The following is a 14,875-nucleotide window of genomic DNA, read 5'->3' as shown; positions in this document are numbered from 1 at the left end:
ATGGGTGGAAATTGAAACATTGTCCAGGTTACAAATAGCTCTTAGATGAAGCATATTTGTAACCAATGAGTCTAGGAAAACAGATGCTTTTTCATTTACATCACAAGTTTTGTTAGGTAAACAAAATCATCTGCAACTAGTTGTCAGGTGCAATAAGCAGGGATGCAAAGAACTGTTTTTCCTCCCTGTATTTTGCTTCCATTACGATGACTGTAAACCCATTCCAATGTACAGCTTCAGCAAGATTTTCCCTCATCACGCTGCAACTTTTCTGGAGGATCCTGGGGTTATGAGAGCTCAGAAGTCAGAGTTATTCCTGGTCCCAATATGGAAGGCAGCAGTCTTGGTTGTTTCACCCAACCCTCATATCCCAGGATTTATAGCCTTTCCTCGAGAGACATCACCTTTCCCATGATAGAGCTTGCCCCCAGACGAGGAAAAAATGCCCAATGAGAGCAGCATGCACTGCGGAAATCACCTATTTTGTAGCTTTAAGATCTGCCTGCCCTGCCGGATTTTGGACTTGCGTGGGGCCTGTAACCCCATTGTTACATGGCCAATTTCTCCCATTTGGAATGGGTGTATTTACCCAATGCCTGTACCCCTACTGTATCTAGGAAGTAACTAACTTGCTTTTGATTTTATAGACTCATAGGTGGAAGGGATTTGTCTTATCTCAGATGAAACTTTGGACTGTATATTTTTGAGTTAATGCTGAAATGAGTTAAGATTTTGGGGGACTGTTGAGAGGCCTGATTGGTTTTGAAATGTGAAGACATGAGATTTGGCAGGGGCCGGGGCAGAATGGTATGTCTTGGCTGTGTCCCCACCCAAATCTCATCTTGAATTATAGCTGCCATAATTCCCACGTGTCATGGGAGGGACCCAGTGGGAGGTAATGGAATCAAGGAGGTGGGGTGGGTCTTTTCCATGCTGTTCTCATGATACTAAATAAGTCTCATGAGATCTGATGGTTTTATAAATGGGAGTTTCATTGCACAAGCTCTCTTGCCTACCACCATGTAATACATGCCTTTGTTCCTTTATCTTCCGCCATGGTTGTGAGGCCTCCCCAGCCATGTGGAACTGTGAGTCCATTAAACCTATTTTTCTTTATAAATTACCCAGTCTCAGGTATTTCTTCATAGCAGTGTGAAAATGCACTAATACAGTCTCTACTGTGAAAAACCATTTTTTCTTCTAATGTCAAGTAGTCCACTATGCATTCATATTAGAAAAAAGAAAATATAAAACTACATAGAATGTATTTGGATAACACTGATTTTACTGCTATACTTTGCTTTAGAATGAATAGATTGGGAATGATCAGTATGCTAAAGGCCAGAATGAGGCAGGCTTTTTTGGGGAGTACCCATGCCCATGCTTACTTTCAGAGTTTTGTAGACATTTAATTCATGTCTTGAAGCACATCACTTCTTTCATTTATTTCCCTTTACCCACAGTTGGATCTTTAATTAAAGACAAAGAAAATACAAAGTGGTGGCTTACACTAAAAGATAAGGAAGGGAGATTCATTGTTTCTAGAGCAAACCTTCAATTGATTGTGTTTTTTAGTCTCACTTTTTACTCCACACTCTGCCATGGATATCAGGTCATTCTTTTAATTACAGCCCTCTTTGCACATATTTTAGAGTTTGGCTTTTTCTATTATATTTCTTCTGTGAATTCTCTTTCATCTGTTTGGGTTAAATTTGTGGTGATGACTCTCTCTCTTCATTTTTGTGGGTTTATATTTCTCCTCTCCATAATATAACTTCATTACCTTTTTAAGGGATATCTGGAGGGACAGAAGGAAAATGTATGCTGCTTGAGCTTCCTAACCAGAAATTTTGTTCACATAATTTTAAATAGTTTTAATGTAATGTGTACTTGCTTTTTAGTCCTGTTTTTGTCTTCTTTTAAACATTTTCTACATTATTGTCCTTTTTCATAATTGCTATTTGCAGTAGATTATGGAAATGTTTTTTAAAGAAACTGTTTTTATTATTATGGTTATTATTATTTTAGTTACTACTTTTTTCTCTTTATGCATTCCTTTATCCCACCATCACACACATTTGCCTTTCCTTAGATAACCAATGTTACCAACATTGACAATGTGTGGAATTGTAAGTCTAATTGCTTCCTTTGTCAAATAATTGACTGAAAGCCATGAAGAAGCACAGTTTGCTCTAAAGCAGGCTGACATTGTCATCAAGAAAGCAATTTCAGTTATGTATTGATTTTACAAGAAACCTTGTGATTTCAGCTATGGGGTATAGTTGATTTGCAGTATCTCAGTAATGGCTTCCTTACATTGGCATCCTCACCTTAGTTCTTAGATTGAACGGAACCATTTTCCTCATTATAATGCCACTGTTTCCTTTTGTTTTTCAATTACCTCTCAGTGTGGCAGTTGTCCATGAGTGTTTATGTCTGTTTCTAATTAAATATCAACTAGAATTTGACTTGGGATAATGGATGTTAGTAATATTTAAGGATTTGTATACCAGACACCAGAGAAAGGCAATATGAGGACAATTAATAAATGCTATAAGAAACCATTGGAGGCTGGGTGATATGTCTCACGCCTGTAATCCCAGCACTTTGGAAGGCTGAGACGGGCAGATCACTTGAGGTCGGGAGTTTGAGACCAGCCTGGCCAACATTGCAAAACCCGTCTCTATTAAAAATACAAAAATTAGCCAGGTGTGGTGGTGCATGCCTGTAGTCCCAGTTACTCTATTGGGGAGGCTGAAGCAGGAGAATTGCTTGAACCAGGAGGCAGAGGTTGCAGTGAGCCAAGATCACACCACTCCACTCCAACCTGGGCGACAGAGTGAGACTGTCTCAAAAACACCAAAAAAGACACCATTGGAGTCCACCTCATATCCATTTCCTAGACAATCTAACCTAACCGAGAGATCATGTTGGCTGATCATAGATAACAAAATAGCCATATATTTCTATTATTTCATCCATTTGCTCTTTGACCTTTTTTGCTTTTCTTTTTTATAGTGAGACAAGATAAGTATAGATTTTGGAAATAAAGAAATAAAGCTCATTATTTGTGCATGATGTAAAACTACAGGAAAAAATAAGAGTTATCAAATTTCCTGGATGAACACATCAACCTACCAAAATTACACACATAATACATATATACAAAAAAGGGAAAAGTTTTTGCAAAGAGATATAATCAAAATATGGAGTGCCAGGAAATAAATATAACAAGAGATGTACAAAACTCCCATGGGGAAAATAATAGAGCATTATTTTGTAATATTAAGACCTCAGTAAGTGAAATTATATACAATACACGTGACTTAGAAAAACTCAATGCTATACACTTGCCCAACTTTGATAAAGATTCAAAGCATTCTCTATCAAATTCCTAACTGTCCGTGTTTTGGTGAGGAGGGTCAAACACTTGAAAAAAGATTCTAAATTTTTTTGTTTGTTTGTTTGTTTTTTTGAGACGGAGTCTCGCTCTGTCGCCCAGGCTGCAGTGCAGTGGCCGGATCTCAGCTCACTGCAAGCTCCGCCTCCCGGGTTTATGCCATTCTTCTGCCTCAGCCTCCCGAGTAGCTGGGACTACAGGCGCCCGCCACATCGCCCGGCTAGTTTTTTGTATGTTTTAGTAGAGACAGGGTTTCACCATGTTAGCCAGGATGGTCTCCATCTCCTGACCTTGTGATCCGCCCGTCTCGGCCTCTCAAAGTGCTGGGATTACAGGCTTGAGCCACCGCGCCCGGCCAAAAGATTCTAAAATTATATGGAAAGGCAAAATATCAATAGCCAAGAATAACAATAGTAGACTCTGGTGCAGGAAAAGACAAATAGATTAGTGGAAGCTTATTAGTAAAAGGGTGGTCCATGGACCCACACCATTAGTGGCTTTACCTGGGACCTTGTTAGAAATGCAAAATTTCAGGCCCCAACCCCAAATCAACTTAATCAGAACCCATGTGTAACAAGATTTCCAGGATTCTGGTTTTTTGTTGTTGTTTGTTTTAGTTATACTTCAAGTTCTAGGGTACATGTGCACAATGTGCAGGTTTGTTACATAGGTATACATATGCCATGTTGGTTTGCTGCACACACCAACTTGTCCTTTACATTAGGTATTTCTCCTAACTCTATCCCTCTCCCAGCCCTCCACCCCCAAACAGGCCCCGGTGTGTGAAGTTCCCCTTCCTGTGTCCATGTGTTCTCATTGTTCAACTCCCGCTTTTGAGTGACAATATGCAGTGTTTGGTTTTCTGTCTTTTTGACAGTTTGCTGAGAATGATGGTTTCCAGCTTCATTCCCTACAATGAAGCTGGATGGTTTCCAGCTTTATTCCCTTCATTCATGTCCCTACAAAGGACATGAACTCATCCTTTTTATGGCTGTATATGTGCCACATTTTCTTTATCCAGTCTATTATTGATGGACATATGGATTGGTTCCAAGTCTTTGATATTGTGAATAAACATACGTGTGCGTGTGTCTCTATAGTACCATAATTTATAATCCTTTGGGTATATACCGAGTAATGAGTTTCCTGGGTCAAATGATATTTCTAGTTCGAAATCCTTAAGGAATCACCACACTGTCTTCCACAATGGTTGAACTAATTCACACTCCCACCAACAGTGTAAAAGCATTCCTATTTCTCCACATCCTCTCCAGTATCTGCTGTTTCCTCACTTTTTAATGATCGCCATTCTAACTGGCGTGAAATGGTATCTTATTGTGGTTTTGATATGCATTTCTCTGATGACCAGTGACGATGAACATTTTTTCATATATCTGTGGCTGCATAAATGTCTTCTTTTGAGAAGTGTCTGTTCATATCCTTTGCCTACTTTTTGATGGGGATGTTTGTTTGTTTGTAAATTTGTTTAAGTTCTTTGTAGATTCTGAATATTAGCCCTTTGTCAGATGGATAGATTGCAAATAATTTCTCCCATTCTATAGGTTGCCTGTTCACTCTGATGATAGTTTCTTTTGCTGCACAGAAGCTCTTTAGTTTAATTAGATCCCATTTGTCAATTTTGGCTTTTGTTGCCATTGCTTTTGGTGTTTTAGTCAGGAAGTCTTTGCCCATGCCTATATCGGGAATGGTATTGCCTAGGTTTTCTTCTGCGGTTTTTATGATTTTAGGTCTTACATTTAAGTCTTTAATCCATCTTAAATGAATTTTTGTGTCAGGTGTAAGGAAGGGATCCAGTGTCAGTTTTCTGCATATGGCTAGCCAGTTTTCCCAGCACCATTTATTAAATAAGGGAATCCTTTCCCCATTGCTTGTTTTTGTGAGGTTTGTCAAAGATCAGATGGTTGTAGATGTGTGGTGTTACTTCTGAAGCCTCCGTTCTGTTCCATTGATCTATATATCTGTTTTGGTACCAGTAGCATGCTGTTTTGGTTACTGTAGCCTTGTAGTAGTCAGGTAGCATGATGCCTCCAGCTTTGTTCTTTTTTCTTAGGATTGTCTTGGCTATGCAGGCTCTTTTTTGATTCCATATGAACTTTAAAGTAGTTTTTTCCAATTCTGTGAAGAAAGTCATTGGTAGCTTGATGGGGATAGCATTGAATCTATAAATTACCTTAGGCAGTAAGGCCATTTTCACAAACGATTCTTCCTATCCATGAGCATGGAATATGCTTCCATTTGTTTGTGTCCTCTTTTATTTTGTTGAGCAGTGGTTTGTAGTTTTCCTTGAAGAAGTCCTTCACATCCCTTGTAACTTGGATTCCTGGGTATTTTATTATCTTTGTAGTAATTGTGAATGGAATTTCACTCATGATTTGGCTCTCTGTTTTTCTGTTCTTGCTGAATAGGAATACTTGTGATTTTTGCACGTTGATTTTATATCCTGAGACTTTGCTGAAGTTGCTTATCAGCTTAAGGAGATTTTGGGCTGAGACAGTGGGGTTTTCTATGTATATAGTCATGTCATCTGCAAACAGGGACAATTTGACTTCCTCTTTTCCTACTTGAATTCTCTTTATTTCTTTCTCTTACCTAGCTGCCCAGGCCAGAACTTCCAATACAATGTTGAATAGGAGTGGTAAGAGAGGGCATCCTTGTTTTGTGCTGGTTTTCAAAGGGAATGCTTCCAGTTTTTGCCATTCAGTATGATATTGGCTTTGGGTTTGTCATAAATAGCTCTTATTATTTTCAGATACATTCCATCAAATCCTAGTTTATTGAGAATTTTTAGCATGAAAGGCTGTTGAATTTTTTTGAAGGCCTTTTCTGCATCTATTGAGATAATCATGTGGTTTTTGTCATTGGTTCTGTTTATGTGATGGATTATATTTATTGATTTGCATATGTTGAACCAGCCTTGCATTCCGGGGATGAAGGTGACTTGATGATGATGGATAAGCTTTTTGATGTGCTGTTGGATTCAATTTGCCGGTTTTTTATTGAGGATTTTAGCACTGATGTTCATCAGGGATATTGGCCTAAAATTCTCTTTTATTGTTGTGTCTGCCAGGCTTTGGTATCAGGATGATGCTGGCTTCATAAAAAAGAATTAGGGAGGATTTCCTCTTTTTCTATTGATTGGAATAGTCTTCGAAGGAATGGTACCAGCTCCTCTTTGTACCTCTGATAGAATTCAGCTGTGAATCTGTCTGGTCCTGGAGTTTTTTTGGGGAGTAGCCTATTAATTATTGCCTCAATTTCAGAACCTGTTTGATATTGGTCTACTCAGAGATTCAGCTTCTTCCTGGTTTAGTCTTGAGAGGGTGTATGTGTCCAGGAATTTATCCATTTCTTCTGGATTTTCTAGTTCATATATGTAGAGGTGTTTATAGCATTCTCTGATGGTAGTTTATATTTCTGTGGTATTGGTGGTGATATCCCTTTTATCATTTTTTATTGCATCTATTTGATTCTTCTCTCTTTTCTTCTTTATTAGTCTGGCTAGTGGTCTATCTATTTTGTTGATCTTTCAAAAAACCAGCTCCCAGATTCGTTGATTTTTTGAAGGGTTTTTTGTGTCTCTATCTCCTTCAGTTCTGCTCTGATCTTAGTTATTTCTTGTCTTCTGCTAGCTTTCGAATTTATTTGTTCTTGCTTCTTTAGTTCTTTTAATTGTGATGTTAGGGTGTCGATTTTAGATCTTTCCTGCTTTATCTTGTGGGCATTTAGTGCTGTTTTTCCCACTACACACTGCTTTAAATGTGTCCCTGGGATTTGGGTACATTATGACTTTTTTCTCATTGGTTTCAAAGAACATCTTTATTTCTGCCTTCATTTCATTATTTACCCAGTAGTCATTCAGTAGCAAGTTGTTCAGTTTCCATGTAGTTTTGTGGTTTTCTTAATCCTGAGTTCTAATTTGATTACACTGTGGTATGAGAGATAGTTTGTTGTGATTTCTGTTCTTTTACATTTGCTGAAGTGTGTTTTACTGCCAATTATGTGATCAATTTTAGAGTAAATGTGATGTGGTACTGAGAAGAATGTATATTCTGTTGATTTGGGGTGGATATCTATTAGGCCTACTTGGTCCAGAGCTGAATTCAAGTCCTGAATATCCTTGTTAATTTCGTGTCTCATTGATCTGTCTGATATTGACAGCGGAGTGTTAAAGTCTGCCATTATTATATGGGAGTCTACGTCCTTTTGTAGGTCTCTAAGAACTTGTTTTATGAATCTGGGTGCTCCTGTATTGGGTGCATATAGGATAGTTAGCTCTTCTTGTTGAATTGATCCCTTTACCATTATGTAATGGCCGTCTTTGTCTCTTTTGATCTTTGTTTTGGTTTAAAGTCTGTTCTATCAAAGACCAGGATTGCAATCCCTGCTTTTTTTTTTTTTTTTTTTTTTTTTTTTTTTTTTTTTTTTTTTTTTTTTTTTTTTGCTTTTCATTTGCTTGGTAGATCTTCCTCCATCCCTTTATCTTGAGCCTATGTGTGTCTTTGCACATGAAATGAATCTCCTGAATACAGCACACCAATGGGTCTTGACTTTTTATCCAATTTTCCAGTCTGAATCATTTAATTGTGGCATTTAGCACATTTACATTTAAGTTTTATATTGTTATGTTTGAATTTGATCCTGTCATTATGATGCTAGCTGGTTATTTTGCCCATTAATTGATGCAGTTTCTTCACAGCATTGATGGTCTTTACAATTTGGCATGTTTTTGCAGTGGCTGGTACCAGTTGTTCCTTTCCATGTTTAGTGCTTCCTTCAGGAGCTATTGTAACGCAGGCCTGGTGGTGACAAAATCTCTCAACATTTGCTTGTCTGTAAAGGATTTTATTTCTCCTTCCCTTATGAAGCTTAGTTTGACTGGATATGAAATTCTGGGTTGAAATTTATTTTCTTTAAGCATGTTGAATATTGGCCCCCACTCTCTTCTGGCTTGTAGGGTTTCTGCAGAGAGATCCGTTGTTAGTCTCACAGACTTACCTTTGTGGGTAACCCGAGCTTTCTCTCTAGCTGTCCTTAACATTTTTTCCTTCATTTCAAACTTGGTGAATCTAACGATTATGTGTCTTGGGGTTGCTCTTCTCAAGAAGTATCTATGTGGTGTTCTCTGTATTTCCTGAATTTGAATGTTGGCCTGCCTTGCTAGGTTGGGGAAGTTCTCCCAGATAATATCCCAAAGAGTGTTTTCTAATTTGTTTCCATCCTCCCGGTCTCTTTCAGGTATACCAGTCAAACGTAGATTTGGTCTTTTCACATAGTCCCATATTTCGTGGAGGCTTTGTTCATTTCTTTTCACTCTTTTTTCTCTAATCTTGTCTTCTCACTTTATTTCATTAATTTGGTCTCCAATCACTGATCACCTTTCTTGCACTTGATCAAATTGGCTATTGAAGCTTGTGTATGCTTCATGAAGTTCTCATACTGTGGTTTTCAACTCTGTCAGGTCATTTAAGCTCTTCTCTACACTGGTTATTCTAGTTAGCCATTCGTCTAACCTTTTTTCAGGGTTTTTATCTTCCTTGTGATAGAACATGCTCCTTTAGCTCAGAGAAATTTGTTATTACCGACCTTCTGAAGCCTACTTCTGTCAGCTCGTCAAACTCATTCTCCCCCCAGTTTTGTTTCCTTGCTGGTAAGGAGTTGTGTTCCTTTGGAGGAGAAGAGGCATTCTGGCTTTTGGAATTTGCAGCCTTTCTGCTCTGATTTCTCCCCATCTTTGTGGTTTTATCAACCTTTGGTCTTTTATGTTAGTGACATATGGATGAGATTTTGGTGTGGATGTCCTTTTCGTTGATGTTGATGGTATTCCTTTCTGTTTGTTAGTTTTCCTTCTAACAAACAGGCCCCTCAGCTGCAGATCTGTTGGAGTTTGCTGGAGGTCCACTCCAGGCCCTGTTTGCCTGTGTATCACCAGTGGAGGCTGCAGAACAGCAAATATTGCTGCCTGATCCTTCCTCTGGAAACTTCATCCCAGATGGGCACCCGCCTGTGTGAGGTGTCTGTCAGCCCCTACTGGGAGGTATGTCCCAGTCAGGCTACACGGGGGTCAGGGACCCACTTGAGGAGGCAGTCTTTCCATTATTGGAGCTCAAATGCCATGCTGGGAGAACCACTGTTCTCTTCAGAGCTATGAGGCAGGGACGTTTAAGTTTGCAGAAGCTGTCTGTTGCCTTTTGTTCAGGTATTCCCTGCCCCCAGATGTGGAATCTAGAGAGGCAGTAGGCCTTGCTTAGCTGTGGTGGGCTCCACATAGTTCGAGCTTCTGGGCTGCTTTGTTCACACTGTGAGCATAGAACAACCTACTGAAGCCTCAACAATGGCCGACATTGCTCCCACTGCCAAGCTCTAGCATCCCAGGTCAATCTCAGACTGCTGCGCTAGCAGCAAGCAAGGCTTCTTGGTTGTGGGACCCACCTAGCCAGGCACAGGAGGGAATCTCCTGGTCTGCCAGTTGCGAAGACCATGGGAAAAGCACAGTATTTGGACATGAGTGTACCATTCCTTCAGGTACAGACACTCATGGCTTCCCTTGACTAGGAAAGGGAAATACCCTGACCCCTTGCACTTCCTGGGTGAGGTGACACCCCACACTGCTTTGGCTCACCCTCCATGGGCTGCACCTACTGTCCAACCAATCCCAATAAAGTGAACCAGGTACCTCAGTTGGAAATGCCGAAATCACCTGTCTTATGCATCAATCTCACTAGGAGCTGTAGACCGGAGCTGTTCCTATTTGGCCATCTTGGAAGCGCCTCCCCAAGGAATCTGTTTTTAACAGGATCACTCAGAAGAGTGGGGAAAAGATGGTTTTAATAAATAATTTGGAGCAAATAGTAACTAAACAAGAAAAAAAGTATTTGGATTGAATAACATTGCTTGTTTTATGTGGTGCAACTGCATGTTACTCTCTTCATGATACATTTCTTTAGGAGTGATAAATTTTTAATGAAAATAGAAGGAATGTTTTAAATATGCATTTTCCAAGGTGCCCCTATTACCTGTGTTGCTACAATCTATGGACTATTTTATTAATAAGCTTTTCTTAGGTATGTAATCTTCAGGATGTCTTTGTGTATTTCCAACATCTCTTCTTCCTGACTCAAGCCCATATGTCATGGTTTAATGATAGTACTGTAACTAGTAATCTGGGCAACTAATGTGAAGATGCCCTCTATCCCATTGTGGCAGTGATAAAGCTTTGTCCCATCATTTTTCAGGTACGTTTTACATACTTTGGAAAAAAAAAAAAAACTTTGCTGAAGGTACTAGAGAAGAGACAGTTCTGCTGACAACCCTTGAGAAAATAATTTTCTACCTCCTTAGGATTAGAAGACCAGTTCATTCTTAGTGTCTTCTGAAATAAAATTAGGTAAGAAATGTTTTTCTTCTTATTTTGCGTAATTTGTACTGTGCTTACTCAATTTCCTTGAAAGCTTCTATAATTCTCTTCCTTTGGCCTCTAAGAGAATACAGTTAGCATTCTCCTTTAGGAAGTCAGTGTGCCAGCCAGCTGTCAGCTTTATGATTTACCTGATCTCCAATGTTAGGGAAAGCACAATTAGATTTTTAACCAAGTCTTCTACACAACACTGCAGCAGGGCCACCAGCATCTCTCTTTATGTTCCTTTCTTTGAAATTCCCCATTCTATGCAAACGGTATACTTTTATTTTTAAATTCTTCATGTGAGATGAAACCACCACTAACTGACTTTACTTGTCTTTAGTTCAAAATCAATGAATTGAATGAAATAATTAGTATTTTTGTTACCCTTTCTTATTTCTAGGAAATAAAATACCACTGCTTGTTTAACTTGTGACTTGTCTAAACATGTTGAAAGCATTGACTATAAGGCATAACACTCAGACTCTGAAAGGAACTGTGACAAGTTCAGTCAAAAGGGAAAAGAGGAATAATTTATAAAAGGCGCTGCAGATAATGATGCCAGCCAGTTATTTTAAAATGCATCCATCTCACCTTTTAATGAATTAGATTTGTCAACAGCAAATGTTTTATGCACTACTTCTAATAAAAGTGGCATGCTAGGAATGCAGTGCTTTGAGGTTGGCTTCTTCAAAGCTTTAGAGTATCTTCAATCCAAAGATATTTTTTAAATAATAGATATTAAAAAGTATATTTAAATATTATTAAGGTTGTGACACAAACACCAATGACAAAATTCAGGAGTTTCAAAGCAGAGGCTGACATGCTATCACAATTTCACATTAGAACTGTTTTTTAAATTAGGAGTATAACAGACTGATTTGGGGATTGTGTGTCAGTTTAACTTTAAATTCTCTGGTTGTTTTGGTTGGTGTCACAACCTTAATGTCAACTTTTCAAATAGGTTTCTACATTTCCTTTGGTTCAAGGTCATTAAAAAATGCATGTGATAAATCCAAGAGGCATAAATAGGTCATACAGAAGTGGAATTCCTTGCTCCTCTGGAGGTGAGAGACAGCTAATTTATAAATGGAAAACAGTTAGCTTAGGCATTTTCATTAAATTTATGTTTTTCAGTATTTGATTAAGAAAAATGTAAACTCAAATAACAAGACATGATGTTGGTATATTTCTGTTGAAATTCTATTCCTCTTGTACCTCTAATCCTAATGATTTGATCTTGTTGGTGTTATCACCTCTATAGATACAAAGAACCTCATATTTCACTATTGATATTTTTTTCACTAAGAGCACATGTTTAATTTCATTTTGTGAATGCTTATTTGATATAATTGAGTACAGGTAAGCCCTGTCTTGGAAAGTACATCTGGCAATCCTTTATGTAAAGCATTGTTATGCAGAGTTTTTGGTAAAATCTTACTATTTTAAAATAACACTTGTCATAGAAAGTAAAATGAAAGTAAAATCCTATGTGTTGTGTGTTTTTTAAAAAACCTAGTACCACAGCAGACAAAGGAGCAGCCAGGAACACCAATCTGTAGGGAAAGAGAAAGGGCAGAGAGGAAAGAATAATCCACTTACCCAGATCCCTCCCTTTTCCTTGATTCTTATCTGTCATGATTTTACTTGGCAGGTCTGTATTGCCTATGTTGAATCTAGTTTTGATTTAGAAAAATAAATGTAATAGAATTTGTACCACAATTGTTTTTTTAATCACCTATGTTGGAAAAATAAAAGATAAAGGGGTAGGCAAATTATTTATTGACCTTTTCTTGCTGACTCTTAAAGATAGCCACCAACCAAAAACACTTTCTAGCTCTCATCTTCTTGATTGAAACACCTGGCTCTGGTTTTAATCAATGACTGGGTAAACATTAGTTTTTCTTTTCTAATGTACTCCATTCTTTCTATGTCTTTATTTTTCAACAGTGTTGAAATACATTTCTTAGAGTTTTCATTTGGGAAGTTACTATGAAATTTTATCTTCATTTCTGGTGCTAACTCTACTTTTCCTACACATTAGCTTCTCTGATTTGGGGTTATTATTCAATCACTACATTTTTGATAAATAATATTCTTTTACGTCTCAGTTCTCAAAGGCAGGAAGTAATTGTGCTGCATTGTATTATAGTTTGAATATGTGTACAGTTGTCTATGAAGGCATTGATTAAATCCTCTGCATTTATTTAAACTGTAGCAGTGTTCTTCCTTGAACAAATATTTTAAATCATTGTTATTGTTGATATTAATACTAGTACTGACATATATTTCATTGAAATAAAATTTTTTAAACTAAAATGGCTTTTTCAAAGTTCAGAGGAAGCTATTCAAATAAATGAATTGGAACTCAGTGTGTACCTGCAATATAGAAAAGTTTTCTGGCATAGAAACAAAATATGCTCTTTAAATATCATAGACCAAACCAGCTTTATGCAAATTCATTTAGAGCACTTTCAGATTTATGTATTTAATAAAGCTGGATGGTGGTTCTAACTTACGTATTTAATGTCCTTCATTGTACAGTGATGTTCTTGTGACTGCCTGGAAAAGAATGATGACATTTTATTTAGTGTTTCTGCTAGATCAATCAATTCTATAAATGACTTTCTAATGGGATACAATATATGCTTTTAATATTTTTCAATAATACTGAGAGATAACCTTTATTGAGGTCTTTCTATGTGCTAAGACTGTTCTATGTACTATCTATGGATTATCCCATGTAATCCTGGTAACAACCCTTTAATGCTCTCACTCTTTTATGGATATAGTAGAGGTATATGAGGAGAAGGTTATACAACTAGTAAGTAATGGAGCTGGTACTGAAACATCAGCAGTGTGTTGCCAGGCACGGTGGCTCACGCCTGTAATCCCAGCACTTTGGGAGGCCAAAGCGGATGGATCACAAGGTCAGGAGTTCAAGACAGCCTGGCCAACATAGTGAAACCCTGTCTCTACTAAAAATACAAAAATTAGCCGGGTATGGTGGCACATGCCTGTAGTCCCAGCTACTGGGGAGGCTGAGGCAGGAGAATTGCTTGAACCCAGGAGGCAGAGGTTGCAGTGAGCTGGGACCATTCCATTGTACTCCAGCCTGGGTGACAGAGTGAGACTCCTTCTCAAAAAAGAAGAAAAGAAACATAAGCAGTGTGACTCCAGAGTTTGAACTCTGAACCTTTCCTACTCAAAATATGATCTTCAGGCTAGCGGTGTTACCATCACCCAGGAACTTGCTACAAATGCAGAATCTCAGAGCTGCTGAAAATCTGCATTTTTAACAATGTACTTAGGTGACCAGCACATGAAAAATTGAGAAGCACAGCTGTAAACCACTATACTATTCTGCCCTTAAATTCAGAATAAAGTATCTTTTAAAACACATTTTTATTTTTCTGTATGATGCTGAATTCCTATTTGATGCTAATTTTGGAATTCCTGTCATATTTCAAGTCCTTTATAATGAGATCTAGCAACTAAACATAAACAGGGATGCAAGGTAGTCACAATTTATCTTAAAATCAATTGTATAAAGAAAAAAAAAAAACCCAAAACATAAACAGAAAGCATTTATATAGAGGCAGGTAATTGTTCCAACATCTAAGACTTTCTTAAAATCCTAGTGTAGCCCACTGTCTTTGAATGTAGATTCTGGAGACAGGCTGCCTGGTTTTGAATCTCACCTCCTATTTCTAGCTGTGGAATCTCAGGAAAATTATGTAATTCTATACCTCAGCATCCTCATCTGGGAAATAAGGTCTAAAGCCACAGTCTACAGAATTGTTGTAAGGATTAAATTAGTTAATGCATATAAAGGATTTAGAAGGAAACCTCTAATGAGATAAGTGAATAAATATTAACCACTGTTGTTCTTAGCTATTATTTCCATCTTTGAATTGAATAGATTCACATCTCATACTTCTTGGCTATCTATTGGCAAGAAGTTGACAAATACTTTTCGTTAGCAGAGCTCACCATATAAAGGGATATCTTTGCTGTTAAGAGTCCAAACCACAAACCTCAGTTTTTGTATTTTCTGA

At 37.8% G+C, this 14,875-nt stretch overlaps 1 protein-coding gene across 6 annotated transcripts in view; it reads left to right on the top strand.

The window, feature by feature from the left end:
* KIAA0825 overlaps positions 1-14,875 on the top strand; it is a 473,908-nt gene that overhangs the window by 26,330 nt on the left and 432,703 nt on the right. For all 6 annotated transcript variants that reach the window (XM_078004985.1, XM_015140426.3, XM_078004982.1 and 3 more), the window contains exon 2: positions 10,654-10,805. The gene's annotated coding sequence lies outside the window, so the exon portion shown is untranslated. The remainder of the gene's footprint in view (positions 1-10,653; positions 10,806-14,875) is intronic.

The sequence above is a fragment of the Macaca mulatta genome, chromosome 6, assembly GCF_049350105.2.
Source record: "Macaca mulatta isolate MMU2019108-1 chromosome 6, T2T-MMU8v2.0, whole genome shotgun sequence".
Taxonomy (NCBI): domain Eukaryota; kingdom Metazoa; phylum Chordata; class Mammalia; order Primates; family Cercopithecidae; genus Macaca; species Macaca mulatta.
The sequence above is the reverse complement of the archived record's forward strand: the minus strand, read 5'-3'. Positions and strand labels throughout refer to the sequence as shown.